The following is a 20,776-nucleotide window of genomic DNA, read 5'->3' on the forward strand; positions in this document are numbered from 1 at the left end:
GTCTTCTTGACAAATGTGGACAAGGCAGTGTTATAAACAGCGTTCCTGAAATGTTCCCATCGTTCAGGTGCATTTGCCTCAGCTGGGCCTGGAAGGGTTTCCTCAAGCGCTTGGGCATATTTCTCCATTTTTCTTTGATCATGAGTCTTGCTGATGTCAATTCGTGGTCTTCCTTCTTTTTTCGTGTAATACAATCTCTGTATTCGCAGTTTTACTCTACTACACACCAGGGAGTGATCAGTATTGCAATCGGCACTCTGGTAACTGCGTGTGATCGTAATACTAGGAAGGCTAGAATGTCTAGTGAAGATCAAATCAAGCTGATGCCAATGCTTCGATCTTGGATGTCTCCAGGAAACTCTGTGTTGAAGTTTTGTATTAAAGAACATATTGCTGACACAAAGACCATAATAACAGCAAACCTCCAGCAAGCATTGGCCATTTTTGTTCATCTTCCCAATGCCAAAACGACCTAGACAAGTGGGCTGAGAATTGTGATCAGCACCAACTCTAACGTTAAAGTCTCTGAGAATAAACAGTGGTTCTCTCTCAGGGATTTTTTTTGATAGTAGCTGCCAGATCATTGTAGAATTTGTCTTTGGCTTCTGTTGTGGATAGTGTTGGTGCATATGCACTAACAAAGGTGACCAGTTCCACTGATGAGTGGAGCTGCAGAGACAGGATTCTTTCACTCCCCATAGTAGATGGAACAATGGATCTCAGCAGAGTATTTCTAATCACAAAGCCAACATCATGTTCCCTATTCTCATTCAATGGTTTTCCCTGACAGAAGAATGAGAAGGTTTTTTTTTTCTTTGACAGATCCCATCTCTGGCAATCTCATCTCTTGCAGGGCAACAATGTCCATCTGCAGTCTACTCAGTTCCATATCAGTTCCAGCTGTCTTGCATAGGTTGTCTGTTTCCTGCAGGTCATCAGAAAAGCCAGGGGTCATTGTCTGAACATTCCAGGTGCCCAACTTTAGGGCAGAAGTTTTCTTATGATTGTTGCTTGGTGCAGGGCTAATCAATCTGCTTGTCGACTTTCACCCGAAACCCCACACACCCTGTGAGGTTAATGGACCATGGTGAGGTTGCACCTTACTGGCTAGGGACTGCCCAGCTTAAGTCGGGTGGTAGCTACCTAGTGAAGTGCAATGACCTCTCCCACTGTCGGAATTACCCGTGGCATCATGCTGTACACCAATCGAGCAAAGACTTATAACCAGTAACTGCTACTTCCCGTGTTGTTTTAACGCTGTATGCAAAGCTGATGTCCTCTCCAGAACATGAAGCCTGGGTAAAATAATATGGAGGACAGGCACCTGGAGTCTCTTCAGCACAACACAGGCAAGCAGCTTCCCTACAATGTTGAGAAGAGAGATGCCACGGTAGTTATTACAGTCGCCCCTGTCTCCTTTGTTCTTATACAATGTAATGACGTTTGCATCCTTCATGTCCTGTGATACTCCACCTTCCCTCCAGCAAATACAGCAAAGTGATGATCTCTTTACAGCACTTTAGCAGGGATATTATTCTTCCCAGGTGCCTTGCCAAGCAGCAAGTCCCCCCTCTCCACATCACTGAAATAGTCAAATGGAAAGGCAAGAGCCAATACAACTGGTTCCATTGACATTGTAGTTCCATTGAGTTGCCAGAATAACATGAACTGCCTCCAGGACTCCAACTCCAGATTTTGCCCCGAGGCTAACTCCTGAAGCCTTTTCCATGACTGTACACCCAGAATAGTACTGTTCACTAAAAGGGCAGTGTATAAATGATAGAATTAATTAATCAATTAAGTGACAACTCATATTTCTTGCTGCTTTAGTACAGCCAGTCCAAACTCACTGTAGGGTATTAGACGCAAGGATCTGACCTGATTTCCTTCAAACCCCCCACTGACAATAGGTTGTGTAAGGAAACTGTCTCTATCTAATTGTGCCATGACTGCTGAGGGCTTCAATAGCACCATCCAACTCCTGGAGTCTCATAACTGTCAAGTGACTTATGACGAATGCCTGCACTCTCTTTTTCCTTCAATTTCTTCCTAAGTTCCGGAAGCTGCTCGGAACAGCTGTCTGTAAAAGACAAAGGCAAATGTGATGAGTAGCCAGGGATGCATTTCAGTGCTGCCCTTTGAGGTCAGTTTCCTTTCATTTTCTTTCTAGGAAGCAGACCTCTCTTTTTCTTAACCGGTCCTTACTTTTAATTATTTGCAAGAAGCTGTGTTCAGTCTGTTCAGAGCACACCTTCAAGAGACGTTGAGAGCTGTTAGGGCTTCTGTCCTGCCCTTTTGTCCTTCCCTTTGATGCACCACAGCCATCGTAAGCTGAAGCAGCACATGGTGAGGCAAGAGAAAGGCAGGCTTCTTGTAGTAAATCTGAAAATTATTCTACAGAGTCCCCATAAAATTAACGTATTCTTTTAATACATGCTGCAGATAAAGATAGGTGGTAGGTATCATGGAGGTAGTCTTAGAAATTGACTAGCCAAAGGAGAAATTGTTAGATGAATACAGGCTTTAATATATATGGTATAATATAATCTTAGAACTGCAGAGCTGGAAGGGACCCTGTGGATCATCGAGTCAACAAGGCACAGTGGGGAATCAAACTCTCAATCTCTGGCTTTGCAGCCAAATACCTAAATCACTGAGGGATCCACTTTCATTTATGAACTATTATATCCCTTCTTTCCCCCAATGAGCTCAAGGTGGTATCCATGGGTGTCTGCTTCTGCACTGTACTCTCGTAACAATCCTGTGAAGTAAATCAAAGCAACAGGCCTAAGATCTGTCAGTGAGTGTCATGAACATAGAACTCCTAATTCCCAGGCCAACTTTCCAGTCACTACACTACTGTGAAGGAACATTGGTTAGTATCTTGTCAATCATAAGCTTCCAGGTGTGGAGTAGAAAGGGTTTTTCCTCAAGTGCCCTCCCACTCCAGCAAACTCCAGATGCGTGACTGATTTCTCAATCAGAGTGAGAACAGTCTAGCAATGAGGAGTCTGACAAAGGTGACAGAGGTGGGGGTGGGATCTTCTACAATTAACCTTCCTTTATGGTATTAAGGCAACAGGATACTAGCCTAGTAGTTTTTTTTTTAAATTCCCAACCCCCTTAAAAATAAATAATCACACATATCAACTCTTCCTTCAAAGCACTTAAGTGGCTATAACGTTTGTAAGATTTACAAGAAAGAGACCTACATTTGACCATCTCCTAATATTTCTGCACTAGGTCACTCAGAAGAGAGTTCCCTTCACACCTTCAAGTGTTAAAAGAGACTAGTAATCAATCAGCTTGCATGTTCTCTTGGTATATCATGGGACCCATGCAAGATTCTGGCCATAACAACATACATGAACCATCTAAGGTGGCAACGCAGCTTCAGAACCACTGATACAGTTGAACAGACAAGATTTCAAAGGCCAGCTTCTGAAAGCTAATCAGAGCAAGGGGTTTTGAGAGCTAATCACTCTATGTCTTCTGTGTGAATAGGCAGCACTGTCAGTTTTACTTTCTTTCACATCTTGTTGTAAGTTCTTCCTGTTGAATACATTCCTGCATGCAAATTCTGAGAGCCAGTGTTATAGAGTGGATAGAGGCCAGAGTAGGACTCAGGAGTCCTGGATTCAAATCCCCAAGGAAATTCACTTGCAGGTGGCAGTGGAGGAAAAAAAATACTTTTGTTACTCTCTGTTTCACTTGTAATTGGCATTTGGGAGTATTAAACAAACGAATGGGACAGCCATGCCCACTTGTAATGTGGTTGTAATGTATCTTTAGGTGTTGTTTCCAAGGCAACACACAAAAGACTATGGCACATTCAGAACAAAAAGCAAATGTACCTTGTATGCCATATTTTTTCTCCATATTTCTTGTTATGGGAACTCTTAAGAAGTACAAATTGTGGAAGCTGTTGAAATGAAAATTATAATAATAATTAGGAACATGATGTGCTCAGGTTCCACCAGGTTGTACCTGTGAGAATAAATAAATATTTCTGAAAGAATTATAATTTTTGGTTGTTCTGGTTTTTTCGGACTCTTTGGCTGTGTTCTGAAGGTTGTTCTTCCTAACGTTTCACCAGTCTCTGTGGCCGGCATCTTCAGAGGACAGCAGGTTGCTGTCCTCTGAAGATGCCGGCCATAGAGACTGGCGAAACGTTTAGAAGAACAACCTTCAGAACACGGCCAAAGAACCCGAAAAAGCCAGAACAACCATTAGATCCCAGCTGTGAAAGCCTTCGCGAATTATAATTTTTCCTCAGAACTGTCTCCACCATAAGGAAAAACAGGTTCCTTGGAGAGTAGAAAATAGCAGGCAAGAGAAACTATACAACCTTCATAGTAACTGTCATATATATTGCACTCTCATCTGATGCCTTTAAGGACCTTTTAGATGGGAGGCTCCTTTCTGGACTGAAGTTGCTGTCAGTCAATTCATTAGCAGCCAATAGTTCCCTCTTACCTCAGATTTTTCCCACCTTTTTTACAGACAGTAAAGCTCAGTTAGTGTTCTGTCAATGTGTGAGTTATGGAGTGAGAAGTCAGCAGTGAGAATGAAGTGTTCTGTCAGCAATGTAACCAGACAGCTAGTTAAGTATGATATAAATTAGGCAGTTAACTAAGTAATGTAACAGGTAGAGATGTGAACAAATATAAATACGGATCACTTTTCTGACGAAAATAACTGATTTGTTAAATATTTGTTGATCCATATTCGTGAGTTCCAGAGACCCCCAAGAATATGAAGGGATGAATATTTGCCCATTTTTATTCGTCCTTCATATTAAAAACAAAACAAAACAAAACACCATTCTGCCTAGAGGCAGCCGCCACCCCACACAGCCACCCAGTACCACAGGTTACCCCCCACTCCCTTTCTTTCCCTACCTTAGGCCTCACGTCATGCCACGCCACCCTCACCAACACTCTCTTACCTTAATTGCTGCTGCTGAGGTCTTTTGGCCTTGGAGTCATGCATGTAAAAATGGAGACTGGCTGCCCTTTGCAAAGATGGTGGTTGCAGCTTCATTTAGGGTAGGGAAGCTGCAGCTGCCATCTTTGCAAAGGGCAGCCTGGATTCCCTTGGCCTTCCTTAAGGGAATCCAGGATGCCCTTTGCAAGGATGGCAGCTGCAGCTTTCCTACCCTAAATGAAGCCGCAGCCACCATCTTTGCAAAGGGCAGCCAGTCTCCCTTTTTACACGCCATGGCTGCGAAAGCCAGATGGGGACCTTGGCAGCAGCCATTAAGGTAAGGGGGTGTCAGTGGGAGTGGGGGCTAGGGTAGGGAAAGGAAAGGGGAGTGGGGCAAGGCTGTTGGGGTGGCTGGCTGTGGGGGGGCAGCTCCCTATCAGCTTCTGATCAGCTGATCAGTGGCCGGTAGGCAGAATGGGCTTCTGTGCCATGTGGTAAACTCTCCTGGGAGAACCCAATTTGTGGGTGAATAACTCAGATGCCAAATATTCAATCTTCACCAAAGTTGGCAGGCATGTTGGGGAAAGACACAGGAAGCTCTTTGTGATTTTGGAGTCTCTAGGTACCTGGGGAGAGCTTTCCTGGGGGTGTCCTCTTTGTAACTACAGTGGTGCCCCGCATAGTGAGGTTAATCTGTTCCAGATTAACCTTCGCTATGACGAAACATCACTAAACGGGATGGAAAAAGCCATTGGAACACATTAAACTTAGTTTAATGCGTTCCAATGGCTTCTTTACTCACTGTTATGCCGATGTTTCCTCATTGCGACGCCATTTTCGCGCCCTCGGTAAGCGAGGGCAGGGCGCGAAAATGGTTGCAGCAGCCATTTTGGGTCATGCAGCGGCCATTTTAGAACCGCCTAACAGCTGATTGTCGGGCGTTGCAATGCGAAGATCAGTAAGCGAAACGCTTACCGGTCTTTGCAATGCGATTTTCGCCCATTGGGGCCATCGGTAAGCGATCGCATTAGCAATCCCAAAAAATGGATCGCTATGCGATTTCGTCGTTATACGGTGTGCTCGTTAAGCGAGGCACCACTGTATATAACTCGGGAGTCCATGATCCAATGTTCACCAAACTTTCAGGAGTTGTAGAAATGCATCTGAGGAAGCTTCTCTGCAAATTTGGTGTCTCTAGATTTGTTGGGGGCAAGTGCTATAGCCATTTAAAGTGAAGACAAATGACGGATCTATTCATTGATTTGTCAAAGAATATTCGTATATTCATATTCGTTGATCCGTTAATCTTGATGAATAATGGATCAAAACAAATCGCCATTTTTTATTTGTCTCCAACTCTAGTCACAAGTGAACAGTTCTTCAAAATATGGTGTTTGTTTTTCTATAAGAAGAACTGTGAGTAAATAGAAACATTTTATTCTTTCTAATTTACCAGAGTCTCCATGTAAAAGTATTGAAAAATACATGCCAGCTGAAGAAAACTAACAAATAAGAGATGGTCAACTAAGGGAGACTGTAGTTCAATCTGCTTTATAAGTTCCTGACAGAATAAGTTTTATCTACAGTGGAATCAAAAGGAAAGTTTATTTTTATTATTAAAGGCCACATTCAATTTTCCTCACACCAAACGAACCTCAAGAGTAACAGAGCTGTATGTAATTTCAGATGGTATAATAGATAAAAAAATGAACAGATGCCAAACTTATTAATAAAATACATTAGTAAACAATTAATAGATATTTTATGTCACACTGTCTCGTGAGAGATACTAGAGATAGAGGAGTGGGGATTGGATACATGGTGAGATGTCTCCACCTACACATTCGTGTGTGTTATGTCTAAACAGCCTCCTGTATTGTTTTAGGCAAGACTGTTTCCATGAATATTATCTAGACTGTCCAAAATGTGGGCTGGGACAGTGTGGCAATTCAGAGAAGTGCAGTTCATGATCAGAACCAAAAGCCATTTTAAGGTTAAACACAAAAATTTGACAGTGCAGACCAAGGAAGAAACAACATTTGGGTTCAAGTTAAAGGAAGTCAGATTTTGGTTGAATATCGTGAAAAACTTCCTGTTTGAACAGTACAACAGTGGAACCAGTTACCTTGGGAGTTGGTGAGTGCTCCAACACTGAAGGCATTCAAGAAGAACTTAGATGATCACCTGGCAGATATGCTTTTGATTGATATGCATTGAGCAGGGGGTTGGACTTGATGGCCTTGTAGGCCCCTTCCAACACTTTTCTATGATTTCTATGAACATTTCTTGCCCAGAACCAAAGTTATAAAAGTGAGTTTCTGGAGTCCCACCAGCAGAAAGCTTTTGATCAGATGTCTTCCTTGTAAGAGCACTTTCTCAGATGTCCTTCTTGTTGGGAGTGGGGCTTATTCATGAGGAGTTTGTCTTTAGCAGCCACCATCTTTGCCCATGTTTTCAAGTGCTGGCATTCTTCTAGTTTGAGGGGTGACCCTTCCTGATACCTCATGTCTGCAACTAGTGATCTCTCCTCACAAGATGAGGTTCCATCACGCTCTCCCCTAAGGTCATGGAAGACAAAGGCTGGAAGGTGTCACAGAGATCAAGTCTAGCTCCCTGACAAAGTAGGCACTACTTACTTAAAGCATCCCTAACAGGCAGTCATCCAACCTCTGTTTAAAACCCCTCAGTGTTGGAAAACCCACCTTTCCATTCCATAGAAGCAGGCTAGCCTGGGATAAAGAGACAATCTGTTGAAACAATTGCTGACCCTATAGGATTTCTTGTCTTCAGCATGCAAAAAATCCAAGGTTTTTGTGCCCAAGAAAAAGATAACCAAGGATTTATTTTGCTAGTTGTCAGTGACAGTAGTGATTTTACTAGCCTATAAAACAAGGGTGGACACCATGTTTATCTTGGATGTGTGTGGCCCTCAGAGCCATTTATATATGTGGTCCCTCCAACGTCACCTGCATTCTCTCCCAAAAAATGTTACAAAATAAAAAGGAAAGAAATGAAGAGTGTAGAAGTGAAATATTGCCATGTTTCGAGGGCCCTTGGGCATTCCTGACCCCATGGCCCCCCAAAAAAGTAATAAGATTCAGCCGCTAAATAATGAAGGGGGCATTGCCCCAGTGTCCCACACTGTGTTCAGGCCCCTCTGCAGGTTGATGGTGGTTAAAAGTTAAAATTAATAAAGCATAGCCCTAGTTAACTCCACCACTTGTGTCTGTCTCTTTTTTGGGGGGGAGTGGATGGGCAATGCTAAGCTCTAATGTAAAATATATTACAAAATTATAAATACAATGCAGGCTAGTGTATTCCACAAGTTTGTCATAACTAGTCTCCATACAAACAAACAAAACCTAGGGCTTACCTTAACATTTAAAAAAATACACACAATATATTTTAAACAATTTTTAATCCATTCCTGTGACAGAAACCATAGTGATGGTATTAACTTGTTACTTCGAATTTCAGCTAGCTGAAATGTACTGAAAAAATAGGCATTTTATTGTTAGTTTCCTGGGCTTTTTCCCTTCATTATTTTCACACTGTGCTTGCTGACAGAAATTCTTTTATCCATCTCTTTCCTTTTTTTCTTTTGCCACAATTTTCCTTTGCTTGTTTAACTTTGAATTCTCAGTGATTTCCCATAGAAGGAACCTGTACAGATCTTTATAAAATGTGTCCATTCTCTCCCATTCATCTGCTCCTTGAGTGGTTCAACAATCTTGCACAATAATCGCTTGCATCAAATAGATGAGCAAGGATGCCATAATACATTCAGTTATACAAAGTACATCTTTACTTCGAGCAGACTGACATAACAAAACATCTTCCATTTTTGTGTCTGTGTGTGTCTCTGTGTCTCTCTGTGTGTGTGTGTCTCTGTATATATCTGCCAACATCTACTTATGTGAGAAAATCTCATTGTACACCATATAATGAAATCTAAATTTATTAAGCACTCTGAAAGAATAATGCTTCTATTATGCACAAAAAACTCATTGGTTTTATAAAGAATTACTCAATAATCCATCTATTATGTAGAGAAACAAATAAAGCATGTTGTCTAGCTTCATACTGAAAGAAAATAATCACTAGCTTTGACTGAGTTCTATAGCAATTGGATTCTACCATATTCTCTCTGAGCTGCAGTGTTGATAACCTTTATATTTCAAAATTGGGTGTGGGTGGGTTACCTGTTGCCTGGATTTGCTGGGATGTAGAAAACTGGAGTACGACAAGGCTGTATATTGTCTCTCGGCTTATTTAACTTATATGCAGAATACATCAGAAGGCTGGACTGGAGGAATCCCAAGCCAGAATTAAGATTAACAGAAGAAATATCAACAACCTCCGATATGCAGACGATACCACTCTGATGGCAGAAAGTGAGGAGGAATTAAAGAATCTTGTAATGAGGGTGAAAGAGGAGAATGCAAAAAACGGTCTGAAACTCAACATCAAAAAAGCTAAGATCATGGCCACTGGTCCCATCACCTCCTGGCAAATAGAAGGGGAAGATATGGAGGCAGTGACAGATTTTACTTTCTTGGGCTCCATGATCACTGCAGATGGAGACAGCAGCCACGAAATTAAAAGACGCCTGCTTCTCGGGAGGAAAGCGATGACAAACCTTGACAGCATCTTAAAAAGAAGAGACATCACCTTGCCAACAAAAGTCCGAATAGTCAAAGCTATGGTTTTTCCTGTCGTGATGTATGGAAGTGAGTGCTGGACCATAAAGAAAGCAGACCACGGAAGGATTGATGCCTTTGAGTTGTTGTGCTGGAGGAGGCTCTTGAGAATCCCCTGGACTGCAAGGAGAACAAACCTATCAATTCTAAAGGAAATCAACCCTGAGTGCTCACTGGAAGGACAGATCCTGAAGCTGAGGCTCCAGTACTTTGGCCATCTCATGAGAAGAGAAGACTCCTTGGAAAAGACATTGATGTTAGGAAAGTGTGAGGGCAAGAGGAGAAGGGGACGACAGAGGATGAGATAGCTGGACAGTGTCTGCGAAGCAACCAACATGAAATTGACAGACCTCCGGGAGGCAGTGGAAGATAGGAGGACCTGGCGTGCTCTGGTCCATGGGGTCACGAAGAGTCGGACACGACTAAATGACTAAACGAACGAATGAACGAGAAAACTGGAAGACCCCAAAAGCATACTGTCTAAAACACTAGATCACTCGTTTTCTAGTTTCCTGACATATTGGCTTATGTGATCCATCCAATGATGATGAATATGTGAGTTTTGTTTTCCCTCATATTAATTTTTTAAAAATATCTCAAGTTCTTTCTGTCAGACTGAGTTTTAGGGACTTCTGATCAAAACCACAAATGCGCCAGGCAATTTCAATTAAGCTGAAATTACAGTCAGCATGGAAATATTCATTTCCTAGATGCTTGCCACATTGCTTTGGTGAGTAGAGAACATATTAGGGAGAAAAAACATGGCAACCTTACTTCAGCACCACAAATGTGAGTGAATCATATGGGGATCCCATGCTAGATTTTTATGCACTAAGTTCTCAAAGCTCTGGGCCTGGATGGATGAATGGGTCAGGTTTTCTCTCCCCCCCCCCCCCATCTAATGTTCCTTAAAAATTCCAAGGTCTTTCTTTGAATTTGCAAAGACGTTGGTGAATTACTTTAATTAAGGACTCTGAAGACTGAACCCGATAATTTCTTTATGCAAAACATGTGCTCTAGCACCAACTTATAATGCCTCCTTAGTGTAATGGATAATAACGTGGATCAGGGTTTGGAAATTACTTTTTAAAACTATTGAGTTATCATTTCAGCTCCAAGCCTTCCCAAAGGAGATAGTTGTCATTGATTTTTTAAACAAACTCTTTCCTTCCAGTTTTTCAAACACACACACACACACACACACACACACACACACACACACATGGTCATTTTTCAATTGCAGAACACAAAGCAGCAGCAGGCACTGCAGAAGATTCTATTTGAACTAAGTGCCAAACCTCTCCCAATATTTAGAAAGGCCACAGCCACAAAAGTATATAGCAACTGAAACATTACTGTTCTTCCACAAAAGGAGTAACACAATCCTTCATTAAGTTACCATAGACCGTGGTCACACCAGCAAAATGTCCCCCTGTTTTCTCATGCCTTTTACTCCCTGAGCAGTTGCACGTTGTGTTCATGTGACATATACCCCAGGATGTATGTTCTGACATGTTTTTGAATTACTGTAAAATTTCCCTAAATTTGATGTGATATGACAGGCTACTAGAGATGAAGGTATTTGTATTCATATACAAATACGAATACCCCCCACAGGTGGAGATAACAAGGGTCCAGACCATCCACTCACAATGCTGCCACGGTTTCTGTGCTCTCTGCCTATTGTTCTGGAGCTCACGGTGGATTAGCCACTCCTGGCAGGAGGTGAGATTACGAGCCTCTCTCCCAGATCAAAAAGTGGCTAATCCACCATGAGCTCTGGAGCTATAGGAAGAGAGTGTGAAGCCCGCAGCAGCGGTGGAATGGTGAATGGACGGGCTGGCCCCAGGTGGGGGGGTACAAATTTGTACGAATAGAAATACCTCCATCTCTACTGGCTTCACTTCAGTCCCTGAATATTTCCCTCTGGGTTGTTTATATCTCTTGGGCCCCATTTTTCCTTTTAAAAAATAAAAATAAAATAAAATTCATTATGTTATGTTTTGGCAACATTTTCTTGATTGGTTTGAGTTCCTCTGCTGCATTAGTGCCTTTTGAAGCAGAGAAACTCATGGTCAGGCTTTGTTCTCATTGCAGCTCTACCACGAGGTCCCCAAGAGGAAAAGATTAAAGCACTTAGGGAAAGTAGCACTTGGTGAAAGTATCTGTAGCACCTGGTGAATGTATCTGTAAATAAGCTAAGTGCAGAGGATGATGACATATGTTTTCCAACATGCTCACACTCCACTCACTAATTTAAAAAAAATAATTAAAGGGACATACAGGCAAACTGTGGAAACAACATAAGGTAACTTTCCAGAAAATGTATCAGTACGTTTGTGTGCACAGGGTGCCACTATAAAATTGTTTTGTGTGAAAAATCCCACAACAACAAAATAAAAAGTAGAAGCCTCCTGGCAGGTGGAATTTGATGTGGAAATAGCACGGAGGCAGACCAAAAGGTTCTGACCAAACACACACAAAAAATTGAAATCACTGAGGAAGAACTGGGAACCATTTAGCTGGTGTGAACACAGTCATAGTCATATCTTCACTTCTGACTCATGGAATTAATTAACTAATAATTTGAGTCTGTTATTTCTAAGCTCTTGTATAGGCTGGGAAGTGGCCACTATACATCTCATCTGAGCTTTGTGCTCACTAAGCAGCTGAAGAAGTACCTCATGTCAGTGGTGGTAATGTTGGGGACACTTTGCCTTTGTCTGTAAGTCAATTGAGATATGATACATACATTGGACAAAATCCCATTCAGTTCCAGCTGTGTAGCAATGCCAGACATTATGCTTGACAACAAGGAAATACACTATGCAATTGTGTCATCAGTTGTGCATCCCCAGCATGTACAAGACACCAGTCAAATTCTTCATGGGTAGCACTTCTGCCTTGGTGCTAGTGCAATTACCATGGGTGCAACCTTGAGTTGCCCATGCATAGTTGTGCAACCAAATTTTGGGGAGTGTGTTAATAATTGATATTGCAACCATTTGAAGCATATTACCAACTTGGCCCCAACATCCCTAGAGTAGGCCTGTGCTAAGACCACAATATCACACATGTCAAGAAGTGACAGCTTTTGTATATGTTGCACACAAATAGACCACCTACACAGTGCTTAGGCTCGCTAATAAAGATACTGCCTTCTAACAGCAAAGGTTTTGTAATGATGGAGTCTGTCAATGCAAATATTTCAGATATCTATGTTTAGACTACATACTAAATAATATTTGTGTGCTGACAAGTCAATCATTACTTATAGCGACCCGTGCCAGGGCTTTCTAGGTACAGAATACTCAGAGGTGGTTTACTATTCCCTTCTTCTGGAGGCATCCTGGAACAGTGCAGCTTGCCCAAGGCCACATAGGTTGGTTCTTCTCCCTGGAGGCATAGTGAGAAATGAAACTCCCAACCTTTGACTCTGCATCCAGATGCCTACACCACTGAGCTATCCAGTCAGCCACATGTACACAAACTCACAAAAACCCTAAAAAAATCTGAGTGCAAGAATTCTTCTCCTTCTTGAAAACATGTTGCTTTTTCCTGTGATTTGAAATTGAGGTTATACTATTTGCTACATCTAAATTTGGATATCTAACATGGCGTATTGAATAGAGTGATGGACTAGGACTCAGGAGACCTGGGTTTGAATCTCTTCTCTAACTCACTGGCAGTATGGAACTGGTACAACCACTCCTTATATATCTTACTTACCTTGAAACCCCTGTTATTGTTGCTATACTGTGGTACCTCGCTAGACAATGACCCCACTGTATGACAAATCTGCAGGACGGTGACTTTTTTGCGATCGCTATAGCGATCGCAAAACAATGTTTCCTATGGGGGATTTTCATTTCACAACTATTAGGTCTGTGCTTCGCGAACCGTTTGTTCACAAGACAATGATGTTTTCCGGCTCTGCAAAATGGCTGCCCTGTTTTCCAGGCCCATGCTTCGCAGGGCAGCCATTTTAACAGCTGATCGGTGCTCGGAAAATGGCTTCCCCTATGGGCGATCTTTGCTGGGTGATGGGGTAATTTCCCCATTGGAATGCATTAAATGGGCTTCAATGCATTCCAATGGGGAAACTGTTTTTGCTGGATGATGTTTTCGCTTAACAGTGATTTCAGGGGAATGGATTATCATCATGGTGCGGGGCACCAGTGTAATTCAATTCTGACTTGATGGTACACAGCAATAGCAACAACAAACATGTAAATTTAGCTGGGCTATAGAAGCTATACTGAAATGCTTCTGGAGAGGAGCTAGTTTCAATACGGTCTGTGGGCCACCAAGTTGCCATCTCTGATACAGAGAATATCTTTCCCCACCACATTTTTTAAAAGCACTTTGGGAATAATACAAGACCTTCCTGGATAGATTAGTGAAATGTGCTAATACTGCAGAAGCTGTAAAATAGATGTGAACTAGAAAAGCTAGGCTGGCTTCAAATTCCTTGCTCCCATGATCGAAGTTTTAAGCACTCAGGAGACCAGGCACACCTGAGATCTTTCTAACCTTCCCAATCAATCATATGATACTGTTGTACAAATGAGAAGGTGAGGGAATCTCAAATCCATCACACCAAATGAAATGGTTCTAATAGATTTGGCAGTAGGTAGCCCTCAGTTAGTGAAAATGCTTCTCTGTTTTTGGTTTTCTTTTATTTACATGGAGTTAAGGACAGAGAGGCTTCACACTACTGAGACAAACTGAGCAGGGAAATACTTTTGCCTGCAGTGAGAAATGGGCTGTGTCAGAAAATGGTTAAACTGGGAGAGGAAAAAGCTAAAGAGGGACACTCTTTTACATGCATAAAACATTGTGGAAAGCCATGGGGATCAATTGCCCATTATGGCCACAGAGAAGGAGGAAAGTGGTAATGGTCTTTAATTAAGAAGTGGAAGAAAATGCAGATAGAATATCGGAAGGCTTTAATAACCATAAAAACAGTCAGGTAATGGAAGAGATTACCAAGGGAGGTTTTATGAAAGTACTAAAATAGGTTATGAAGGCTACAATCTGCAGGCCACTTACTTGCAGTTAAACCACCTGAGCCAATTAGGAACAAGTGGGCTTGCTTAAGTGGTTTGTAGAAGGGAGCTATAAACATCTGCCAAGAATGAATTATGAATAATTGGTCCTCCTTAGAAGAAGAAAGATGGCCTTTACAGGATTATTTTCTAAAAGTGCTTTCTTATACTTAATATTGTCTTACTCCTCTGAGGGTTACAAAATGAATGTTGAATATAAACAACCCATTTGAAGAAGCAGAGGAAGGCTTCTGAACTTGGAATCTTTTCAACAGTGGCATCTTTGGAGTGCCCTAGCAAAAAGCAGTCTCTCTGACCAGTTGAACAGACAAATGAATCAGTTTCTTCCTGGAATTTCTGTGAGCTCTGCATTTACTTATCTAAAGGTCTCTTCTGTTTCCTTTCTGTATTAATCTGTGATTTCATTGTATTTTTAAGTGTAAAAATCTGCACACAGATACCTATGTAAATAACCTTTCTATATGCATCGACCAGTATCCTGTTGGACAATTTCATAGTGTAGATTCCTATGTGCAGAGCTATGGGGAAATGATGCTAGACTGCACCATCACATATGGTTGTGCAACTGATGGCACTGTAGGTTGGGCAATGGTTCCAGCAAAGAATCATCATTTTTGTGACACATTGCACAACAGGGCCAGAGATATTGGAAAGTGCAGCTGCTTATACAACATTTCACAAAGATAGTGGAGGCCATCTGCCAGGATCTTTCTCCTTTTTTGAATACAGTAGATCGAGCAGAGATGTCCAGCGTTCCACCTTGCCTGATGAGACTTATTCTCTTTCAGCCTTTGACACGAGATATCATGGACAAAGTGTTTGATAGCTGTCATGCTACCACTTCCTCCTTTGACCCTTGCCCAGACTGGCTAATCAAAGCAGCCAGGCCTATAAAAACTGAATGGGCCACTGCAAAAATTAATGACTCTCACCAGGAGGGAAAGGTTCCTCTTGCCCTCAAGGAGACACTCATTAGGCCCATTAGGAAGAAACTGAGCTTGGCGGTGGATGACATTGACAATTATAGGCCTGTCGCCAATGTTTCTTTCCTCAGCAAAGGGGTAGAAAGGGTGCTGGCTGATCAGCTCCAGGCCATTCTGGATGAAACCAATGCCCTGAATCCCTGTCAGTCAGGCTTCAGGCTGTGTCATGGTACAAAAATGACATTGGTCGCCCTATTTGGTGACCTGTTGAGGGAGGCTGACAAGGGCAAAATGTCTCTGTTGGTCCTCCTTGATATCTCAGCTGCCTTTGATACTGTTGACCATGGTGTCCTTCTTGGGAGGATCTCTGAGTTGGGAATTGGTGGTTTAGTGCTTGCCTGGCTCTGATCCTTCTTGGAGGACCATCCTCAGAGAGTACAGCTTGGGAAGAGTGTATCAGCTCCATGGAACCTCAATTGTGGGGTCCCGCAGGGCTCGATTATCTCCCCAATGCTGCTTAATATCTACACGAGGCCTCTTGGTCAGGATATTAGGGGGTGTGGGGCTTCATGACATCAGTATGCTGATGACACCCAGCTCTACATCTCCTTTTTAACAACAACAGTGGATGCCGTTTTGTCCCTTCAACGCTGTCTGGAGGCTGTATTTCAGTGGATCCAGGTGAATAGTCTGAAGCTGAACCCAGACAAGATGGAGGTCCTAAGAGGGGGTGGCCCCACCATTGGTGGTTTGGGAAACTTCCTCTCCTTTGGGGGTGTGATTCTCACCATGAAGTGTGAGGCTCGCAGCTTGGGGTCTATCTGGATCTGACCCTTACTATGGAAACCAGGTAGCATCAGTGGTCCACACTGCCTACTTCCATCTTTGGTGGATTGCACAGCTGCATTCCTATCGATGTGGGGGCCCTCACCACTCTGGTCCATGTGCTTGTAGTCTCGAGATTAGATTACTGTAATGCACTCTACATGGGGCTACCTCTGAGATTGGTGCAGAAGCTTCAAATGGTGCAGAATGCTATGGCCACTGGGGTGAGAAAACATCAACATCTCCACTCTGGCTGCCCTGCATTGGCTGCCCATTCATTATGACATAATGATGACATATAAAGCCTTAAATGGTTTAGGACCTCAATATCTAGCTGAACACCTTCTCCCATCTAGATCTACCTGAATCACTTGCTTTAGCCAGGAAGGGAGTCTTAGGGGCCTAGCACTTAAGGAGGCCCGGAGAGAAAGAACAAGAAATTGGGCCTTCTCGGCAGTGGCCCCTTGCCTTTGGAACAATCTTCCCCTGGAAATTTGCCTGCCCCCCTTGCTGGGTGTTTTTCAGAACAAACTTAAGACCTGGGTCTTTAGGCTGGCCTTCCCTCCTGTCAATACTTCATTGTCATCTCCTGTAATATTATTGTGGTTGTTCTATTTTATATTGTCATTATTTGTACTGTTGTGAGCCACCCAGAGTAGACTTCGTTTTAGATAGGCGGGATATAAATTAAATAAATAAATAAATACTAAATAATAAATAGCTAGTGTGACAAACCCAGACCTACTGGGACATGCCACACGTTAACTAAGCTGCCACCAACCATTCCCTATAAGAAGTCACACAGACCAGGGATGGATTTTCAACAAATAAAAGAATAAGGTTTATTTAAAACAACACACAGGGAAAATAAAATGATCAGGTGAATAAGATACAGTAACGTGGCTTAGTCTCACTCATGCATACACACAGTTTGGTTCACACAGAACACTTAACTTGAAGCACAGACCCTGAACCTATCAGTTCTGGCTAACCATACAGACACCTGAACCTATCAGGTTGGTACTGACTGACACACAGTAGTACCCTGTCTGACACACAGACTCCCACACCAGCTTCTTCTTCTCAGCTTCTCCTAGCTTCTTCTCACAAGCTCCACATATATATACAGTACAGCCCCTCCTCCTGATGTCCCGCCTTCCACTCCCCATAGGATGGAACTTTCCCTCCAAACCCATGACAGACAGGTAACATCAGTGCTGTATGTAACACCTCCCCTCTTTATAAGTTGTTTTGTAGGGGGAAAGCTAAGGTGCTTTTCACCAAAAAACAACCTGGACCCAAAACAAACAAAAACCATCATATAATAACATACAATACCATACTTACTTATACTTACACTCTATTAGGCATTTAAACATTTACCATTAACAATACATCAAGTTACCTTTATTCATACAAACCAACATGTTTAATAAACAGACACATTTGACTTTTTGTCATCAAAATATATACATAGTCCATGTTTCTTTCGCCGTCTTCATTCTTCAGGTCTTCTTGACAAGGCGTCAGCAACACAGTTCACTGACCCTCTGACCACCTTCACTTCAAAGTCATAGTCTTGCAGGTTTAAAGCCCACCTCATAAGTTTACTATTGTGGGTTTTCATTGTCTTTAACCATTGCAGTGGTGAATGGTCAGTGCACAGAACAAAATGTCTTCCCCAGATGTAAGGCTTGGCCTTCTGGATCGCGTAGACTATTGCCAGGCACTCCTTCTCCACGGTTGCCAAATGTCTCTCACCTTTCTGGAGTTTCCTACTCAGGTAGGACACTGGATGCTGGTCACCATTCTCATCCTCCTGGCAAAGAACTGCTCCTACCCCGCTGTTAGACGCATCGGTGTAGATGATGAACTCCCGGTCGAAGTCTAGAGCACGCAGCACTGGATAGTTGATGAGCGCCTCCTTCAACCTCCGGAACGCCCCCTCACAGTCGCTGGTCCACGGGATGCGGTCATCAGTCTTCTTCCGCGTCAGATCGGTCAGCGGAGCCGCAATCTCGCTAAACCTCGGGATGAACTTTCTGTAGTAGCTCACCAACCCAAGAAATGATTTGACTTTTCTCTTGGTATTGGGTCTAGGCCAATCACGAACTGCTTCTATCTTGGCCTCTAGGGGTTTTATCACTCCTCCCCCTACTATGTGACCCAAGTATTTTATTTCTGGGCTACCCAGCTGCAGTTTGTTCTCTTTGCAGAGCCTAGGCAAAGCACTTCCTCCCCTGGGTTAAAGTGCCTCTCCCTGGCTCTCTGGTCATCCCAAGCTTTCTTTCTGACCTTTTGAGCTTGCAGGGACTCTGCTGCTAGCTCTAGGTTTCTCTTTAGGTCATTCCTTAAAGAGTCTATATATGTCACAACGTCTTGTGGGTCATCCTGGGTGATCTGCTCCCAATTTTGTTTGATTAAATCAAGGGGCCCTTTCACCCTTCTCCCAAACAGAAGTTCAAACGGACTGAACCCGGTACTGGCTTGTGGCACTGATCGATAAGCAAACAAAAGGGATTGCAGCTTCTGGTCCCAATTGTTTGGATTCTCTGCCAAGTAAGCCCTAATCATGCGCATCAGAGTCCCATTGAACTTCTCCGTTAACCCATTACTTTCGGGGTGATAGGCAGTGGTTTCCTTGTGTTTAATTCCACAGATTTGCCACAACCGTTTCATGAGCTTCGATGTAAACAATGCGCCCAAATCTGTGATTATTTCTGAGGCAAATCCCATCCTGGACATATACCCCACCAAGGCATCTGCCACTGTGTTAGTTTCAATGTTAGTCAAGGGTATGGCTTCAGGGTACCTCGTGGCATGGTCCACAATGGTGAGAATGAACCGGTTCCCCCTCTTTGTGGCCTTGGGCAAAGGTCCCACAATATCCACCCCTATGCATTTGAACGGAGTGTCAATCACAGGCAAAGGGCACAACTTTGCTTTGGTCCTGTCACGATTATTCCCCTGCCGCTGACACACATCACATTTTTTACAGAACTCCTTGATCTGCTTCCCTATGTCAGGCCAGTAAAAATTCTGTGTGATTCTCTGCTGTGTCTTGTTCACCCTTAAGTGCGCAGCAAACATGTCAGAGTGCCCCCTTTGTAAGATCATGGGGCGATACTTTTCAGGTACCACTAGCTGACTTCTGATCCCATCTCCCCCTTTTGAGATATTCCTCAGGGTCTCTCTATATAAAATTCCCTTTTTCTCATGAAATCTCACTGGGGTTTCAGGTGTTAGCTGGGCGTCAGTCACCTGTTCAAAACACTTTTGGAGAGTGGTGTCGGCCTTTTGCTCTTGGCCAAATCGGCTGTCTGTGGTTAAGGTTTCCACCACAGCTTCTGAACTCCCCTCTGCTTCCGTCTCTGGCTCATCAGTACCCCCCTGAACTGTCCCCGTGGTGGCTTGTGAACGTGTAATCACTAGCACCCGTTTCACATGTTCAGCCAGGTCATTTCCCACGAGCACGGCTGCTGGCAGAGTCGATGAAATCGCTAGCCGCCAAACTCCCCTCCAGCCTTGAAAGTTCACAGGTACCTCCGCTACTGGCAGTGAGATCACCTGCCCCTCAATCCCTGCCACCTTCATGCTCTCATTTGGGATTATATATTCCCTAGGAATAATATCTGGATGGCACAGGGTCACCTGGGAACAAGTGTCCCTCAGCCCCCGATACTGATGGTCAAGTATTCCTACGTCCACCCCTGCGGTTTCAAACAACTGAGAATCTGTTCTCACGAGCAAGCAGCGCTTGACCTCCACAAGAGGACCATTTTCCTCAGCCTGATCAGCAGATGTAACTGTTCCAGATTGAGTAGCCATGGCAACAGGCTCCCTCAGTGACAAGGAGCTTTGCTCTTTCTGGACACAGAACACAGCTTTTGGCTTGGTTCCACTCGAATCCTGAGGCACAATTCCTTTTAGCTGCTTTAATTTCTCACACTCTGAGATTAGATGGCCCTTTCCCTGACAGAAATAACATTTTCTGCTATATTTTGAGTCTTTCTCATCTTGTTTTGGTTTTCCCTCCAAAATCTGAGGTCTTGGTTTCATATCTGAGGGCTTCCCTTCACCATGGGCCCCTCCCCCTTGCTGGCTTTTCCCTGGTCCCTGAGAGTACTTGCTGTAGGTTTCTTTAGGTTTTCCCATCGATTTCCCCTCACCCAAGGGCTTTCTTATTTGGGAAATAAAATCTGCGATCTCGGCTGCTTCTGCCACAGATTTCGGTTTCCTTTCCCTCACCTGGAATTTCAGTTCCCCATGCAGGACTGAATAGAACTGTTCCAGCGCTATCAAGTCTTTGAGCTGCTGAAAGGTCTCTGTCCCC

This window comes from Pogona vitticeps, chromosome 4 (assembly GCF_051106095.1).
Source record: "Pogona vitticeps strain Pit_001003342236 chromosome 4, PviZW2.1, whole genome shotgun sequence".
NCBI classification, from domain to species: Eukaryota; Metazoa; Chordata; class Lepidosauria; order Squamata; family Agamidae; genus Pogona; species Pogona vitticeps.